We start from the raw sequence: 18,284 nt of genomic DNA, 5'->3' as shown, positions 1-18,284 counted from the left end.
GCAGCCACCATGGGCGGGGTGCTTGCAGTCTTGCAGTCTGTGGCCGCGGCCCCCGCCCTCTGCTGCGCTCTGAGCGGCACCTGCCCCCTCCCCAGCCCATTGTTCCTGCAGATCTGGGAGGTGCCTCCCCACACGGCACTGCAGTAGTGGGGGAGTGCGGGAGGGGGAGGGGGCATCCTGACAGGGTTCACTCTTGGGAGGGGCCTTGGAGAGCCCAGGCCAGAGCCCAGGCCGGGCCCAAACGCGCATCCAAATCTGCCCCCGCCTCTGCCCTTCCCCAGCTGGCAAACGCGGGCAGTGGGCTGGTGGCTTTGTCTGGATATCACTCAGCAACTGGATCGATTCATTCCCCCCCCCTTTTTCTTTAAATTGGAAAAAAAATGTAGGATGATAGGGAGGGACATCAGATTTGCTAAGAATTGCTAAAGCTTAAGTTTCTTGCCTCTCATGCTGGGATAAATAGCGGATGGCTGTATCAAATGCAAGGTTGGCCATAGGATGTGTGAAATCAGAAGAGTGAGCAGGAATGTGCTTCCCCCCCACACCATTTGTCTTGTAAAATCGAATGCAGCACCCCTACCCTAGAGACACACACACACACACACACACACACACACACACACACACACACACACACACACACACACACACACAGGCACTGGGTGGTTGTCTGTCCTCAGGCTGGGAGAGCTCCCCATCCAGGATGGGGAAACACATGCTGGGTGGTGCTGGGCCACTTGCCACTGTTCGCCTCTATCTATTCTAGAGTGTTTCTTCACTTCCAGTGATCTGCAGTTCAAGGCAGCCTGTGAGAATATCCAACACATGGACTTGGGACACAGAGCAGGCTGTCCCTGGCAACTTGCTGGTTCTCTCTTGGTTCCCATTCCTTCATCTCTAAAATGAGAGATATTAATAGTATCTCACAGGAGCAGAGCCTGCTCACCCATCATCTAACACATCTATTTCTAAGATTTTCTCACTGAATATTCTGTGCTGGGCAAGGAGCATTACCTTATTTTATTTGTTAAAGCCTCAACAACAGATCTGTTACCAGCATTGCCCTTTCCCCCAGGTAGGAAATCCAAACATAGGTTGAACGACCTCTCCAAGGTCACACATCCAGGAAGTATTGATCTGGACTCAGGCCATCTGATTCCAGGGCTCTGGCCCTTTGCCGCCATCCTATGTAGCCCCTGTGGGTGTGGCCAGTGATGACCATTCTATGAGGAACATAAAAATGGTGTTCTTCAGGGGATTATTTCAAGGATGCTTCTGGTGCCAAAGGATGAGCACGGAGAGATCAAACTGTGTTGGGACTTGTGGGCAGTGAGAGCCCTGGATGGTGGTGTGGGCCAGAAAGGCTGGCCATAGCATGTTTCCCAACAGAGCAAGTGGGGGTGGAGTGTGGGTAGAGTTACTCATGAAACAAGAATGGCAGAAAGTTGGTAGTTGTGGAAGCTGGCTGATGGGTACACGGCGCTTCATTACTATTCCTTTTGTGTGTTCGAGTTTCCTTAATAGAACATTTCTGTTAATTTACAAAGGGCCACTTTTTAATCTTTAGAGCATTGGACAGCAAAAGCTGAGATGACCTTCAGTCCTGCCCCCACCAAGACCTGCCTTGGTTGGCACAGGGAGCCCTACAAGGATGAGATGAATGGGGGGGACATGGGATGGTTCAGGCCGGGCTAGCTCTTATGGTGACCGAGTCAGGAGTAGGCGTGGGCGGCGGACACCTAGTAATTAGATCCAGAGAGGGGATGGCGTTAGGGAGAGGAACAGCAGGCCGGGGGGAGGGGCTTTGCCCGCGTTGGGGGTGCCTCTGGAGGCATTGCGTTGGGCTTTGGAGGTGAGATTCTGAGGACTCCATTTATGCGGAAATCGGAAAATACTGAATTATTTCAGTTGGCCCTGCCCACAATTGTGATTGAATGGATGGCTAACAGGGGGTCCTGTTACCCCGACTTCACCAGGGAGGGACCTGCCAGGCCCACACGGCATAGCCAGAAGTGGGCTTGAGTGAAGGGTGGGTGGGAGGTTGGTCAAGCTGTCCCGCCTCTCTGAGCACGTGCCTGGCCAGGGCGCTGGCCATGGACCCACTTTCACATCCATGCATACATCTGCAGCTGTGTCCCCTGCCGCTGTGTACTCCCTGTGCGTGCTCCCCACGCAGTGTCCCGTTTCCCTGTGATCTCCTTTAGCCCTCGTGCTGTTTCCCCCCACCAGGAACGTCCTCCCTTTCTCTAGCAAACTCCAACTTAGCCTTCAAAACTCAGCGCAGGTTATCACTTCTCAGGAAGCCTTCATAGACTCATCCGTCTTGGTGAGATCTGTCTTGCCTTTGTGGTCCCAAAGCCTTTGGTACTGATCGTTGGTAATCTCAACTAGTGTTCATTGAGTGCTTGCAAATGTTTCAACTTTGTATGTGTATATTCCATCGACTCCTCTGACAGCCCTATGAGGTTGGGTTATTATTACCCCATTTTGCTGATGAGGCAACGAGGCTTTTGAGAAATTTGGTAGTTTGCCCAGCCAAGGGATCAAATCACCGAGCCAATGAATGCTTGAGTTGGGATATGAATCAGTCGTTGACCCTAAAATCTTAGACTTTTCTCTTGCCTTTTCTCCCAACGTGGGCAGGGACTGTGTCTTTCATTTCTATACTCTTAGTGAGGGCACATAGTAGGTGTTCAATAAACACATTCCTGTGTGTCAAATGAATATCAGGCAGTAATCCACAAGGGAACACAGCAGTGGGGAATGGCAACCTCAACCCGCCCACTCTGCAGCGAAGTGGTGCTTCTAGAAACGTGGCTGCTCAGGAGTGGGTGGAAGCTGAAGGGGGGTAGGCAGGGCTCAGTCAATCCTTGAAGAGATGTGACTTTGATTCCAACAAGGGTTTGAGTGATGACTCAGTATTGTGGGGGCAGAATGCTCTCTCATTGCATAAGTAGGCCTCTGGTAAGGGAGAAAGCTTCTTTATTATTGTTGCGCATAATTAGAATAGCGGGGAGGAACCAGGCACTTTAATGAATGAGCGGCATGTGGCTGGGAGCGGGCGCCTTCCACCTGCAGCATGTCTGGGCATCGCCAGGGGAGCGGGGGGGTTGGGGGGGCGTCAAGGAGGGGACCAGGAAGTGCAGGCATTGCCTAGAACTGACATTGACCCCACCGCGGTGGATTCTGCAAATCTTTGCTGCCCCCCTTTATTGGAAATGACTCCTAATCCATCCCGAGATGGGCAGTAACAGGTGCCGGGGATGGGGGTGGTAAAGGGGCGATGTGGCTTTGGAGCCCAAAGTGCATGTCGACTCCAGCTAAGCTTTCCCTTCCTGGTCTGGCAAGGCACACATGATGCCTGCTTCGGTCTGTTGTGGGAACAGTGCAGGTATCAGAGGGGCTGGAATTGATCAAATTCTTTCCCCATTGGTGGAAGGGAGAGTTGGTCTTCCTGTCTCTATCTCCCAGATGCTCCCTGGGATGGCCATTGCCTTGTGTGGCATGATGGCTGGTCCAGCTAGTCTGCTTTCTTTGTAGGCATTAGAAGGAGGGCAGATTCTGCTCGGGTTTTTTTGACCTGGTCTATGTGGGGAGTATGTTCAGGCCCTGAAGCAAGACCCTGGAAGTGATGAACACCTCTTTCCTGGCAAACACGAAGTCAGCCCTTCTTGAGCACCTTTCCCCCATCTCTGCAGAGCCCACTGGTGGGAAGCAAGAATGAAGGTTGCTGAGGGCTGGTCCTGGAGCATGGAGTGTGAGAAGCTACACTTTTTGGTCACTGGACATCCCCTGGGGTTGGTTCTCAATCCTGGCTGCCTATTAGAATCACCTGGGGACCTTTTTAAATGTCTTGATGCCTAGGCCTCCTCCCAGAACTATTCTGTCAGGACTTCTTTATGTGAACAGCCAAGTTTGGGAATCTGTGAGTTACCTACATATCTGGACTTCAGACTTGGGACCTCAGCATGAGAGGGGTAGAGGGCAGGAGCATCCGACATGGTTCATTCCCTGGTGCTAGACTGAGTCAGCAGTTTGTAAGCACCAGTTCTGTGTTAAATGCTTCGCTTGTATTGTGTCATTTAATCTTCATAAATACTCCACAAAGTGGGAGATTTTACACAAGGGGAAACTGAGGCTCAGAGGAATTGAATACATGCCCCAGGATGAGATAGCTGGAAGGAGGAGGGAGAATGTTAGAAGAGAGCTCAGGGCTGTCCGCAGAACCTTCATGGGCACATCTTATCCTTAGGGAACTTTTTCTCAGTCTTCAGCCCCTCGAGATTCACCTTCCTGATTCCGCCATACGTACTGACCACCTAAACCGTGATTTCTTGATTACTTTTAAAATTGATATTCTGTTTTTTGAAAAATGCATTTATTTTAAGAGTCTTACTTATGTCAGTTCCATAAATGGGAAACCTGTGTCACTTGCCATAAACAGAAGGGGACCACAGCGAAAATGTATGGCAACCCAAACACAGTCAAAACGCTTTAGGCAGATGCTATTGCCCTTGGAAGGTTTTGTGCTGAGGCTGCACTCCGGGTCAGAGGGAGACCAGAGAGTTTTAGAGGAGGTCAAGGATATAGGAGCACCAGACTAAGACATTCTCTTTTCTGGAAGTCATTCTCCAGAGGGGCTTGAACAGGAAGAGAAACGCTTTAGGAATCACCTGAGGGGAGGTACTTAACGATTCTCACTCCTAGACCTTCTGGAATTGGACCGCCCTGGAGAAGGGGACCTGGGAATGGATTTGCAAAGCCTGCCAGTAGGTCTTATAATCAGGCAAGAACTAGTGCCCAGTCCACGGGCCACCACAGGCATCTCTGCCCACCAGGGGAACAGAGCCCTCCCTCAGGGTCTCTGAACTAGGATGTGCTGCTTTACGTTGGCCATGTGGGGAGGAGAGAACAGTTCCATGCGATTTTATGGGGACAATCAGCCTGGATTCCAATTCTGGCTTTACCACTTACCAGGCATGGGATTCTGGGCAAGTCACTTAGCCCCTGCCCCCGCCCCACCTCAGTTTTCTCATCTGTAAAGTGGGAATAATCAATAGTACCCATTTCTGAGCAGATTTTATTTAATTCCCCAACCTCCAGTAAAGTTGTGGCTCATTTGCTTTTGTCTGTTTTTATTTATTATTATGAATCCTGTAGACCTAGGTAGGGCATTTATCAGTGGCTACATTTTGTCCAGGAGGCTCAGAGGGGAAAAGGGCTGGCCTGGAATCCCACTGCTAGGAAGCCGGAGACTCCAGCCTGAGCCTCAGTCCACATGACTTGTTGGCCAGCAGACCCAGAACTTTGGAGGACTGGGTGTCTCAGGCTGTTGGCCACATTTAATGCCCATGTGGCTCTTTGCCAAGGCTCTGAGCTCCCTGCTGGGCTTCCTGATTAGAGCACTAGTGGGGTTCAAGGTCTTTTTGTATCCCTGGACTCTATCCAGAGCTGTGGATATCTGCCCTCAGGTGGACTTCTGGTCTGCATTTGGATGGGCCCTGTGTCTGTGCTGAGACCCCAGACCTGGAGATTTGCAGATACTGCTCTGAGCTCTGCTTGGACCACCCCTCCTCTTCTAGCCTTGACCCTGACCTGGCAGCTAGGGATGTCAGCTGGGGCTCCACAGTGTCCCTACCAGGGAACTGTGAACTGCAGTATATGGGCCTGGGTTTCAGTCCCCGTATCTCGAGGGTGGCCATGTGTCCAGGTTTGCTGGGACAGTTCTGGTTTATACCTCTTATCCTGGTGAAATCCCTAATAGTGACTCCTTTCACTTTCTGGGTATCCCAGTTTGAAAGATAAATTCTGTGGTCGTGCTACTTATCTCTGTCCTTTCCTCAGCCACGTGGGCCTCAAGTGGGACAAGCGAGGCAGGAGAATGTGTGGTTAAACCCGGGCTTCGGGCTCAAACACTCCTGGGTTCAGCTGTGTATAACTCCTGCGTGTAACATTGACACGTCTCCATTTCTTCTTCTGTAAACAAGGAGGAGTGGTAATCCTGCCCCAACGGGGTGCCATGAGAATCAAATGAGAGAATATAAGTCAAGTGCTAAGCATGAGCCTGGTCAGTAGAAGGTGCTTGCTAAGTGGCTGGAATTGACAGTTACCACCGCTGGTTTGATTTGGGAGTTGTAGGGCTGAAATGTGGGACCTGGAGCTAGACTGCCTGGGTTCAAGCCTGGGCTGTATCACTGACCTGCTCTGTGGCCCTGGCAAGTTACTAAACCTCCGGAAAGCGCAGTTTTTTTCATCTGTAAAATGTGGATTGTAATAGTCTTCTTCATGTGGTTTTTGTGAGGATTAAATGAGTTTATATAGGAAGAGCACTTAGAACAAGGTCAGCCATGAAGTAGACACTAAATTAATGTTAGTAATTATTATTAACTGTTATTGTTATTATGAGTAAGAATTTTAAGCTGCCTTCTTGTAGGCAGGGAGGAATTATCCGCTGTATTAGTTTCCTATTGCCATCATAAAAATTACCACAAACTCAGTGGCACAAAACAACACAAACGTATTATCTTATTGTCTGCAGGTTGGAAGGAAGTCCAGAGTGGGTCTAACTGAGCTTAAGTCAAGGTGGTGGCAGAACCTTCCTTCTGGAGGCTCTGGGGGAGACTCTGCTCCCTTTTCCAGCTTCCACAGGCCGCCTGCATTCCTTGGCTTGTGGCCCCTTTTTCCACCTTCAGAACACATCACTCCAACCTCTGCCTCCACCATCACACTTTCTGTCCGACTCTGCCCCTCCTGCCTCCTCTTATAAGGGCTCTCGTGTAAGGACCTCGATTGAGGCCCGCCTGGATAACCAGAACAGTCTCCCCATCTCAAGATCCTTAGTGTCATTGCATCTGCAGATTCCCCTTGGTCATGTAAGGTGACATATTCGTAGGTTCTGGGGATTGGGCCAGGGGTGTGTTTGGTGGGGTGCTATTATTCAGTGTACTACAGCCAGAAAGATTGGGGTCTTGCCTAGAATCAGCGTTAGTTAGAGAGTCTTCAGCCTCCCTCAGGAGTGGTTTAGAATGTTAGGAGCTGTTCCTCCTTGGTGTTTTACATCGGTTGGATTCCTCTGGCCGGCTCCGTGATACCTTCCCGGGACTGGGGCTGTTGGTAAGCCCTTGGCTTTTCATCAATCCTGGTAGGTCCCTTGGAGACACAGCCACTTTCGGGATTGGTTTAGCCCCTTCTCAGCGGTCTTTGAAATCCCTGAGACCTAAGTAAAAGGTTGATTGGCTCCCAGGTGGAGAAAACTATTAAAATATGAAAGAATTGGTGAAATGTCGACAAAATGTCACATTATGTTTGTGTTTGCTATGTAACGAACCATCCCAGAAGTTTAAGGGTTAACACGGTAACCATTTTATTTGCTCACGATTCTGTGCCGATTCTGTGCCACGTGCTTCTTCTGCTGGTCTTGCCCGGGCTCACTCATGTGATTGCCTCTGATGGCTCCCCTGGGCTGGCGAGTCCAAGATGGGGTCGGTGCTGGCTGTCAGCTGGGCTGCTTTCCATAGTGGTCTCGGGGTGGCAAGAGGAGGAGCAGAGCAGGAGGTCGCAAGGAAGGCCCCTTGAGAAGTTGCATGCTGTCACTTCTGCATTCTAGAGGTCAAAGCCAAGTCACGGGCCCACCAGGTTCAAGGGGTAGAGAGGCAGATCCTCCTCTTCATGGGAGGTGCTGCAGAGAATTTGTGGCGGCTTTGAATCCGAGTCAGTGTGACGAAAGTGATAAAAGAACAAACTTTAAAAAATTGCCTTAAGTTTAAACACAGCTTGCGGGTCAGAGTCACTCACTTCTTAGAACTTTCTGTGACTGTGTGATGTCAGGAAGGCCACCCGTTGTCAATCAGATGTTCCTCATAGTCAAATTCTCTGAAAAGCAACTTCTGGTACCTTAACACTTGAAATTACTTGGTTGTTGGTCAAATAAAACCTTTAAAAAAAAAAAGGGTGGGGAGCGTCTGCGTGGCTCAGTCGGTTCAGCATCCAACTCTTGGTTTTGGCTCAGGTCATGACCTCAGGGTTGTGAAATTGAGCCCCAAGTTGGGCTCCACGCTCAGTGTGGAATCTGCTGGAGATTCTCTCCCTCTGCCCCTCCCCCTGCTCCCATGCGTGTGTGCTCTCTCTAAGTGAATAAATAAAATCTTAAAAAAAAAAGACGAGATTAGTTGGTTGTTGGTCAGCAGCATGTGTTTCCATGATTGATAAATGGGGGCGTGATGTCGGTATATGTGTAGACGTTGTGTTGGCTCACAATTTTTCCCAGTGTGTTTGTGGTTTGATAGATCAGAACATGCTTTCTCGTGATTAAAGAGAAACAGAAGAACTAAAAAAATGCTGAAAGTCTACAGGTGCACCTTCTCGTGCAAGTTGTGGCCGTTTTAGTGTCTTTCCGCCCCCCTCACGCTGAATGGGGAAGCCGAGGGGGGCCGATGATCAGCGTTACCCTGTAAGAACACAGCGAGTGCAGGTGACACCCGGGGTAGGGTTTTTTGACTTTGGTGAGCTTGGTCTCTGTAAGAAGTGAGCGCCCCCCGAGGCCTGTCAGCTCAAAGGAGGAGCACCAGCCAAGGATTGCCTCCCTGCGGCTTGGGGTCCAGGGGCCGGTGCGGCTCACCGCGCACGGATGTTAATAGAGCTGTGACTGTTTTGGGAAGGGCTCAAGTGACAAGGTCCTACAAGTGTCGAGTGATAGGCACCAACCCTGTCTTTCCCATGAATCCTTTTATTTTTAGTGTGCGGTTTTGCAGAATGTGAGGACTTGCAGGGAAACACACCGCGTTATGGCAGGAGGGCTGGCATTTCTGCTTGCTGGCGCATGAGTGGCCAGTGCTCGGGCCTGCCGCCTCGGAGGCCACAAGCTGGCCTCGTTCGCCTCAGGTTTCCGTGGACTAAAGGCTAAATTCCTCTGGTCACTTCCTTCCTTTCTTTTCCTTTCCTCATTGTCCTTGAGGGGCCGTCTCTGCCGGTTGGGATAAGAAAGCGTTTACAGCACCAGTGTCAGGAGTCCTGTTCCCAAAGCGGACACAGAAGCTGTTGAGGAAACAGAGCCGTGGGTGGCGTTGCCCCAGGAGCAGCCTCTTCTCTTTCCTTGCATTGTCCCTCCGTTCTTGACGTGGGTGGTGACCCATCTTTTGTGCAGCATTAAGAAGGGCTTTTAGTGGCGGGTAACTAAACGTTTTCTAGCTAGAAGGAATCAAGAAGGAGATTTTAGAGAGAGGATCCCAGGATGGCTTCTAGAACTCCCTCCGTGCCGGGTGTAGGAGGGAACGCGCTGGGAGCCTTAGAGCCCTCCCCAGCCCAGTGTCGGGCTTCTGCTTTACCCTCCTTGTAGCCTCCCCTTCCCTCCCGGCACACCCACTTTATGGGCTCCCCAATCTGTCTTAGTCACTGCAATCCAGATTGCCAGGGGAGGCCCCTGGGTCCAGGCATGATGATTACCTGCCCCTGGAACCGTTGGCCCTGGCCCGGGGCGGGGGTCGCTTGCTGGGTGGGGGGCCCCGGGGCGGGGGAGCTCTGGCCGGTGGTCAGGGAGCGGCTGCTTCTTGCAGTTACAGTGCGAGTCATCGAGTAAGTCATCCACAGCAGACGGTTCCTAGGTGAGGGCTGTGTAGACAGAGAGTAGACCTATAAGCCTGTGAGAAATTTTGCTCTTGTTTCTAATGGCAACGGAGACCCGATGCAGTCCCATTTTCCTTTCTTCTACGAATCAGATGTAATAGCAGATGATAGGCTTAATAAATAAATAAAAAGTTTCAGTGTGTGTCTGTCCTTGGCAAAATGAAAACCTCCTAATACTCTGTCAGCAATCTGGGGCAGAGGTTTACTGCTTGGTAAGTTGAGGCGTCGTGGAACGTGGAATTGGTGGAGATGTGAGGGAAGGGCTCATAGCTTTGGGTCTTTATCAGCCATTAGTGTGGCTTGGGGATCAGCGTGAGAAGTGGGTACAGCTGGAGGCTGCAGATGGGGGCCTTCAGCATTCTGTGAGCCAGCCTCTTCATTTTCCAGATGAAGAAACAGAATCCTAGAAAGTGACAGTGACCTTAAGAGCCCACGGTGACCTAGTGATAGGATAAGGTCATGCTGTCCCTTAGAGCAAACTCACACTGCCCATCTGGTTTGGGACGCTGGGGGTGGGGGTGGGCTGAGGATAGGGACATTGGGGAGGCAGTACCCCTCTGATGCCTGGTGGTGTCAGGGGCACCCTGGAAGGATTTGGGGAGCCGGGGATTTTCTGACCTAGGGCACCAAGCTCCTGAGGGCCAGTCAGAAGGAGAGTGGTGAGCAGAGGTGCCAGAGACCCAGCAAAGACTTGATGCTGCTGGGTCCCATCAGAGCTGTCCCAGGAGAGGCTGGTGTGTGTGTGTGTGTGTGTGTGTGTGTGTACACATGTGTTCACATGTATGTATTCATGGGGAGAGAGGCAGTAGCAGAGATGGAGGACAGGGAGGGAGAGAGACAGAGACAGACAAAAGAAGGGAAAGACTAAGAGATGTTAGAAGCTTCTGGTAGGTCTTCCCTTGGGGTTTGTATGGTCCATTCAGAAATGAACCCCAAAGAACTCAGCAGGTCATAGACATTGAATCTGCCCTAACAGTGCACTCCTTGGGTCTTCCCGAACATTTGGTAGTGGAATCCTAAAGTGTCACATTCTGGGGGACAGAGCCTGAGGTCCTCTGGAAGGAAGACGACGAACCAGCAGGATGGGATTTATCAAGGAGCAGTAGGAATGTTCTTTGTCCTGCTTATTATTTGTATCTATACCTTGTGTGTTGAATGCATATTCATATGGGAAAACAGCTTTCCTCACCGAGTTATGTTATGGAAGGAGCATGTCTTCCTGTAGAGTAAGGCCTGAGGAGAATACAAAGAGGCTGCAGAAGGCAGTGGGCATCCTGTTAGGATTGCCCCTCAAAAATCTTAGTGTGGGGGAGGGTGGCAGGGCCCCTTTCTAATGAAGTATTAGCAATGAGATTGAAATAAGCCCCAGAACAAACAGAGAAGCCCAAAATACAGTGATCGTGGCAGAAGGATGGCCCTGATCATCCAGTGACTCGCTGAAGAGCAGTCAGGATTTCCCCTCCCAGGATGCAGCCTCTCACCTGCTTCTGTCCTTGGAGCTCCTCTCTCATGCCATTCCCCAGCCCCAGCTCACAGCAAGTGCCACCCTCACAGAGAATTTGCAAATTGTTTTCCATCTGTGAATATGCTTACAACTCAAGGTGACCCTCCCTGCCCGCTTCCCCTAAGCCCAGGGCCCAGGACCCATAGGGGGCCATATGGTCATCTCCTGGACATGGCCAGCTCCAGGCTCGTGCTCAGATTTGGCAACTGAACACCCGGGCTCTGACCAGATGTGAATGATTAAAGCCTCGGACAGTGTTGGTTGGAAAGGTTGGAGCCCAGCGGGTAGAGCTAGGTCCTAGGAGCCCAGAGTGTGGCCTGGAACCCATGCAGAGCACCTCCCCCTTCCCTCCCGACCCTGCAGGGTGGCAAGTTTTCTGTCTCAGCACCAGGATGGCCCACTTCAGGCAGAGAACATTTGGGGACATTGTGGGGGGGCGGGCGGGGAGGGTTGAGTATTGAAGCCAGAAGCGACACCCATAAAGTATAGCTCCCCTCCTGGTCTTGGAGGAGGCTGAGGCCAAGGCAGTTCCAGACCCCCTTCCAGGCGGGGTTCCTGAGCTCTGCTCCCTGTTGGGAGGCTGTAGGGGACTGCAGGAGGAGCTCAGGTCCTGAGTTCCAGTTTCAGCTGTGTGTTGTACTTGCTGTGGGGCCATGGACAGACTTGGAAATTTCCCTGAGCTTCTGTTTCCTTATCTGTAGGATGGAGCTAAGGAATAAAGCCCACCCCACGGGGCTGCTGGGGAGATTGGCCTGGCAGAGAGCTGGCCCCCAGGAGGTGGGAGCTGGGTGATCCCTGGGATCTGATCACTGGGTGATCACTGGGGTCCTGGTGCAGGAAACAGAGGAGCAGGCAGGGGCCTCGGGCAGGACCAGTGCTGTGGCTGGACAGCAGGACCCCCAGGAAGGCTGCAGGAAGTGATGTGTGGAAGCCAACCTCTGAGCACCTCACCCCACCCAACCACCTCCTCTGTCCCCATGCTGTTGTTCTGGGTAGGTACTGGGTGAAAAAAAGATAACTCTGCTTCTCATGACAAAATCATTACATGTCCATCAAGGAAAATAGCATCCAAAGGAAGAAAAGAAGGGACAGCCGGGACCCCAAGCCCAGAGTCAGTGTCACCACGCCTGTTAAACCCTTGGTGTTCAGAACTTCCAGACTTGCCAGGCATAGCGAGACAAAGCTAATAGATGGGCTTTCGTGAAACCTAGCACCACGAGGTAGTGGATGCTGTCCTCCTTTTATGAATGAGAACACAGAGGTTCGAAAGTGTACGATCCTTGCTTAAGGTCCCACAGGGAGAGAGTGGGTGGTGGGCCTGCTGGTTTCTGAGGCCGAAGTGTGGGTTCTTCAAAAATTTTTGTCCTGGAGCCCTTCTGTCATGCTCGCTCACATCCTTTGTCCCCAGCTGCAAGAAAGCCACCCCCAAGAAGCCTTGCTTCCCTTATACCAAACACCCTGGGAGCAAGATGGGCCAGGCACTCACCAAGGCAGGGCTCTGTGCAGGCGTGTGTTGGGGGTGCTGGAGAGTAGTCCTCACCATCTCTTCCCAGAGCTCCTGAGGTGCTTGGCTGGGGTGCTCCTGGCCATGGCTGGATCCCCAGAGCTCTGCTAGAACCTGGATAAAGGTGATCTAGGCCCCAGATACTGGGGTGTGGTCAGGGGCCCCCAAGTGGACATCTGGCAAAATGGCGAATAGGCCTGGAAGCCCCACCCCTTCTCCTTGCAGGGGCCTCGGTGGTGGGAGCAGCTCCCTGCTAGAGCAGCGCCTTTGGTCCCATCTGGAAGGGGCACTGGCTGCAGGCAGGAGGCTTCATTATAGCTGCTTCCATGGTCTTGCCCCGGGAGCTGTCAGGTTCCTTCTCACAGGAGCAGTCTTATTTCTTTCCAGCAGGCTCCGCGCGAGTGCCCCATGCCCTGCAGGGGCGAGGCTGGTGCTCACTGGTGGGCCTGGAGGGGCAGGCGGGAGGGGCAGTGTGGGCTGTGCCAGGTGGCAAGCGGCTTGGGGGGGGACCAGGCTCTGGTTTAGTGTCCCTTGACTTTTCTTTTCTCATCCCCCTGGTCCTGTCGTTTTTCTTAGAGCAGAGTTAGGGGGAAACTCTTGTATCCACATCGCACTAAAAGGGGGGCATTAAAGGAAACCCCTTCTCCTTGGTGCCACCTTCCTGACCCCCGTAGCAGGGGTCTTCGGTGACCTTGAGGAGCTGGGCTTGGGAGTCCTCAGCCGTGGACTCAGAAGACCCTTATGTCCTTCCAGCTGCAGGAGAGGTTTTCACTCGCCTACACCTCGGTTTCTGTAGAGCAGGGCGATGGCACAGGGAGGGGTGGGGATCAAGTGAGGGGGTCCCCGCAAAGCCGTTCTCGGGAAGTGACACCCGCAGCCTGCCCCGTGTGCTCTTTAGAGTTGTGGTGATGAGTATAACCGACGTACAGTGAAGCCTCGGGCTGTGAAGCGTGCACCTGAAGCGGTGACTGTTCACATGCGTGCGTACCATGTGCGGGGGGCTGAAGACTGCCCTCCGAAGATGTCCATGTCCTGCTCCCCTGGAACATTCACGGTACGTTACCTTGCATGGCAAAGGGACTTTGCAGATGTGATGAAATCGCAGGTCCTGGGAAGAGGAGATTATCCTGAATTATCTGGGTGGGCCCAGGGTCATCCCAAGGATCCTTCTAAGTGAAGGAGGGTCAGAGACAGAGGGGAATTGGAAGATGCTCTGTTGCTGGCTTTGAAGACAGAGGAAGGGGACCCGAGCCAAGGACTGCGGATGTCCTCAAGAAGCTGGAAAAGGCAAGGAAATGGCTTTTCTCCTGGAGTCTCCAGAAGGAACACAGCCCGACCAGCCCCTTGAATTTAGCCCAGTGAGACCCATTTCAGACTTGAGACCTCCCGAACCATGAGAACTCCAGAACTCTCTGGTTTTAAGTCACTGTGTTTATAATACATTATTTTAGCAGCAATAGGAAGCTGATACACTGTGTCACCACTGCACCAAGCAAGATACAGGATATTTTTATCATTCCAGGACATTCCTTTGGGCCTTGTCCCAGGCTGTGTCTGCCCACCCTGTGAGGAACCACTGTTCTGACATCTTTCACTTCAGATGTACCTACCTGTTCTTGAACTTCACGTGGATGGAATCTTCCTTCAGGTCCGGGGTCTCTCACTCAGCGCAGTGCTTTTGAGGTTCATTCATATTGTTGAGTGTATTGATACTTTGTTCCCTTTTTATTGCTGAGTACTGTTTCCTTGGTCAGGCTATACCACACTTGGTTCCTCCATTCTCCTACTGATGGATGATGTTTGGATCATTCCTAGTTTTTGGGGCTGACGAAAAAAAAACTGCTGTAAACATTCTGGAACAGATCTTTTTGTGGACGCATACATACACTCTCTTCTCACGGAGTAGAATCCGGGTTGTGGCGTTGCCGGGTCCCAGGGCAGGGATGTGTTCAGCTTGGGTGGAAATTGTGCGGCTGTGAAGTACAGCATGAGTTAGCCTGACCAGCCTCGGGACTGGGGGTTGGTGGTCACCCCGTTGGCCCTCAGTGGTTTCTGGGGGTGCATATGTGATGGTGCGGGCCTCCTCTGGTCCAGGCAGGGGCTTCATGGCCCTTGGGTGGAGATTCAGGTAGAAATCCTCAGCCAGCACATGGGTGCTCTGGGTCTTGGAACAGCAGAAGAGCTTGTGCTTCTTGAGCACCTGCTCTGGACCCAGCTCAGAGCTGGAATTTTCTTATAGGTCTTCCCTTGTATCTTCACACAGCCCTGTGAGGGGGAATAGTTGTTACCCACTCTGCAGCTGTGGAAACTGAGGCCCAGGACCCAGTTCTGTCTGTGGCAGAGCTGGTGAGGGTGGAACGGGTGTCTTCCCAGGCCCAGCCAACTTCAGGTTTTCAATCCCATCCCCAACCCTGGAAGAGTAGCCCGGGGCTGTGGCTGGTTGGAGAGCGGCTATGAGGGTCAGCTCCTCCCATGGGAAGGACAGCGGTGGCGAGGTGGGTGGGGGAAGGACAGCGGGGCCTTTTCTCCCTGCAGACGGGTGCGTGAGCCAGGCCTGGGGGTGGCAGATGGCTTCCCAGATGGCAGAGAACAGTCCAGCTGGTGCAGGGGTTTGTGCGGACAGTAATGATGGTGGGGTAGCAGTGAGGGGCTAAGGGAGGCATCTGATTGGTTAACAAGCTAGATCTGATAGGCAGGGCAATAGAGAGCCACAGTAGGTGCTTGAGGCTTGGAGTAACCTGATAAAATTGGTGGTTGTGATATGATTCCAGGGGAGCAGCCTGGAGGCAGAGTGTGGGGCCCTCTGGGAAGGTCCTCCACAGCTCTCTGCCTTTGCCCATGCTGTTCCCTTTGCCTGGTGTTCTCTCCCCATCTTGTTCACTCAGAAAACTTGCCCTTGAAGGTGCCAGTCAAGCATCACCACCTGGGACTGCCTCCTGTACCCCAATCCCCCTGTGGCACTTACCCCAGTGTCTAATGAAGAGTGCAGATAGAATTTTACAGTTTTCTTAATTACAATGTTTGAATTGAAATCATTCACCCTGTTTTGGCCTGATAATTCAGAGTTGGATTCTCATGAATTAAATATGCATGTGAGACATGTCCTCTGGACAAGACTCATGGCAGCCTGATGGGGATGGGGCAAAGGAGAGCACGGACAGACACGCAGGGCTTGAGGGGGACGGGGGGCTGTTTTACGTGCACCTTAGTGGATGAACTTCCCAGGTAATGCTGAAGTGAGTGCCCTGCAGAGTCCTGCTTCATCGTACGGGGATACCACACCTGGTTCATTCATTCTTTTATTGATGGATGTTTGGATTGCTTCCAGTTTTTGGAGATTATGAAAAAAAAGCTGCTGTGAATATTCTGGAACAGATCTTTTTTGTGGACGCCTGTATATACTCCCTTCTTTTGAGTAGAATCTTAGTCACGGGGTTGCTGGGTCCTAGGGCAGGGATGTGTTCAGCTTGGGTAGAAATTCCCCACTGCATATTTAGCTTCTAGAATCTTCTTGTTCACTAACCCAGAATGTCCTCAACGTTGTGTCTATATCATCAAGACCTTCTAGACTGGGTCTGTGGGGAGAGAGAGGCAGGGAGGCGACACCTGTGCAGGTGTCCCTGTCACCAGCTCCCACTTTTCCTGTCGGGAGCATTCCTGTGGCCACTTCCTGTGGGTCACTGCCCAGAGGGGGAGGTCACCGCCCAGAGGGGGAGGTCACTGCTCTGCGCTGAGATGTTCCGTCTCAGTGGGGGTGTGCCTGCCGCGAGTCAGGCCGGTCACTCTGTGTCTGGAGCATTCTGCTCTGCAGAGGAGATGGCTGTTGATTAATTGAGTTCCAGAAGGAGCTGTTAAAGATAACAATGAAGTCAGAGAAGCTGCCCGTGCACATGGCTGGGCTTAATGAAGCAAGCAGGCCTGCATCCTGGGAGGGACAGGCCTGTGGGACAACGGTAATAAAAAGCCACAGACAGACCACCTGGGCTTAAAGACGCTGCAGTGGTCCTTCCTAGTCCCCAGCTTGGGCAGTTGGCCCTCTGCAGATGGTGTGTGTGGGGGTGCAAAGTCCCATTCCCTGGGCCTCGGTTCTTACCCACTCAGGCACTGCAGTGGCTCGAACAGGGGTCCTGGAGGCTGTGTGCCCACTTGTGCACATACGACACACACGCTCTGGGGTGTGTGGGAAGCTGGGACCATCTGTGTGGCCTCCCTGTGGCTCCTAAACACAGAGTGTGCAGCATTTCCTGGGGATTCATGGAGCATATTCATATAATGTATTAAGGCTCTACCCACCTCATCAAAGCTGCTTGGTCTCAGGTGGGCCTTGAGATGCTTTGGGAGACACTCTGGGTCCTGTGGCTTGGAGTCTCGCCCTTGCTCTGTGGAGTAGCCTGAGGAAGTCAGGCCTCATTCCCCAGAAAGTACGTTTGCATGGCCTTTCTACTCCCTGGGAAAAGACTTAGAGCAAATTTGGTCCTGGGGGTATTGTTCATTGGTTTTCTTTCTTTGTTTTGATCTCTCTCTCTCCAGCTCTGGATGTAGATATTCTATTTTAAATCCTTTCAAGTGGAGTTTCTCTTGAAATTTTGCCCTGCGTGCTTAACTTAGCAAAATCTAAAGTTAATCAATATCTTAACCCAGTTTACTAATTCTTTCTTTGTATGAATGCCAATCCCTCATTGAAGGTTTTGTATAAAAAAAGTAAGAATGAGGGATTTTATTTTACTTATTTTTTTAAAGATTTTATTTATTTATTTGAGAGAGAGAGAGAATGAGAGATAGAGAGCATGAGAGGGAAGAGGGTCAGAGGGAGAAGCAGACTCCCTGCCGAGCAGGGAGCCCGACGTGGGACTTGATCCCGGGACTCCAGGATCATGACCTGAGCCAAAGGCAGTCGCTTAACCAACTGAGCCACCCAGGTGCCCAGAATGAAGGATTTTAAACTTAAAAAAATCTTTAAAAGTCTTGGAAAGGACTTTCTGTCTTTCCTGCTAACATGGAAATATTTGGCCACCACGTGAGCAATGTTCTGGGTACAGAGCCGGGCCACTGGTGCCGAGACGGCATTTGGTTCCTGGGGGTGTCCAGCATCCTGTGGAGCTCCTCCTATGGGTCACCCCCTCGGAAGCCCCCCTGTCCGGGCTGCAGTGGATGGTTCACACACTTGCCTTCTCTTTTTGTCTATCTTCTGGAATCAACAATTTCTCAGGCAGGTTCCTGAACACCTACCAGCCCCAGGACCCTGGCTCAGTGGCAACGGCACATATAAGTAGTTACACAAAAGAATGATCCAAGGCTGATGCAGTTTGCCCTCCTGACAAGATGGGGCAGTGACTTCAGCTGAGGGCTAGTTCCAGCCACAGGTTATGGGGCACCTTCTAGCATGGATTCCAGAACACCTTGAGCCTGCCTGTCTGCGGGGGGAGCCCCGACAAATCATCTGAGAGCGGCTCCCCATCAGGATGGAGCATGGCCTTCGGTTCGGTCCAGCCTGCAGCTTCGGAGCATCTGGGGGGAAAGTGAAAACACAGCTGGTGGTTGGGGCACCAGCCCTGCCCTGGGCCCGGGTTCACACGCTGCCAAAGAGCAGGGTGTCTGGGGAGAGGTTGGCGGCTGCCCAGGGATGGAGGGAGGAGGTGGAGGGAGTGGTGGCCA

General features: G+C 52.0%; 1 protein-coding gene across 6 annotated transcripts in view; it reads left to right on the top strand.

Annotated features, from left to right (window-relative positions):
* HSPA12A (heat shock protein family A (Hsp70) member 12A) overlaps positions 1-18,284 on the top strand; it is a 155,759-nt gene that overhangs the window by 92,778 nt on the left and 44,697 nt on the right. The gene's annotated exons all lie outside the window — the stretch shown is intronic.

This window comes from Zalophus californianus, chromosome 15, assembly GCF_009762305.2.
Source record: "Zalophus californianus isolate mZalCal1 chromosome 15, mZalCal1.pri.v2, whole genome shotgun sequence".
Lineage (NCBI taxonomy): Eukaryota > Metazoa > Chordata > Mammalia > Carnivora > Otariidae > Zalophus > Zalophus californianus.
Note: the sequence above shows the minus strand (reverse complement) of the source record. Positions and strands in the feature narration are given on the sequence as shown.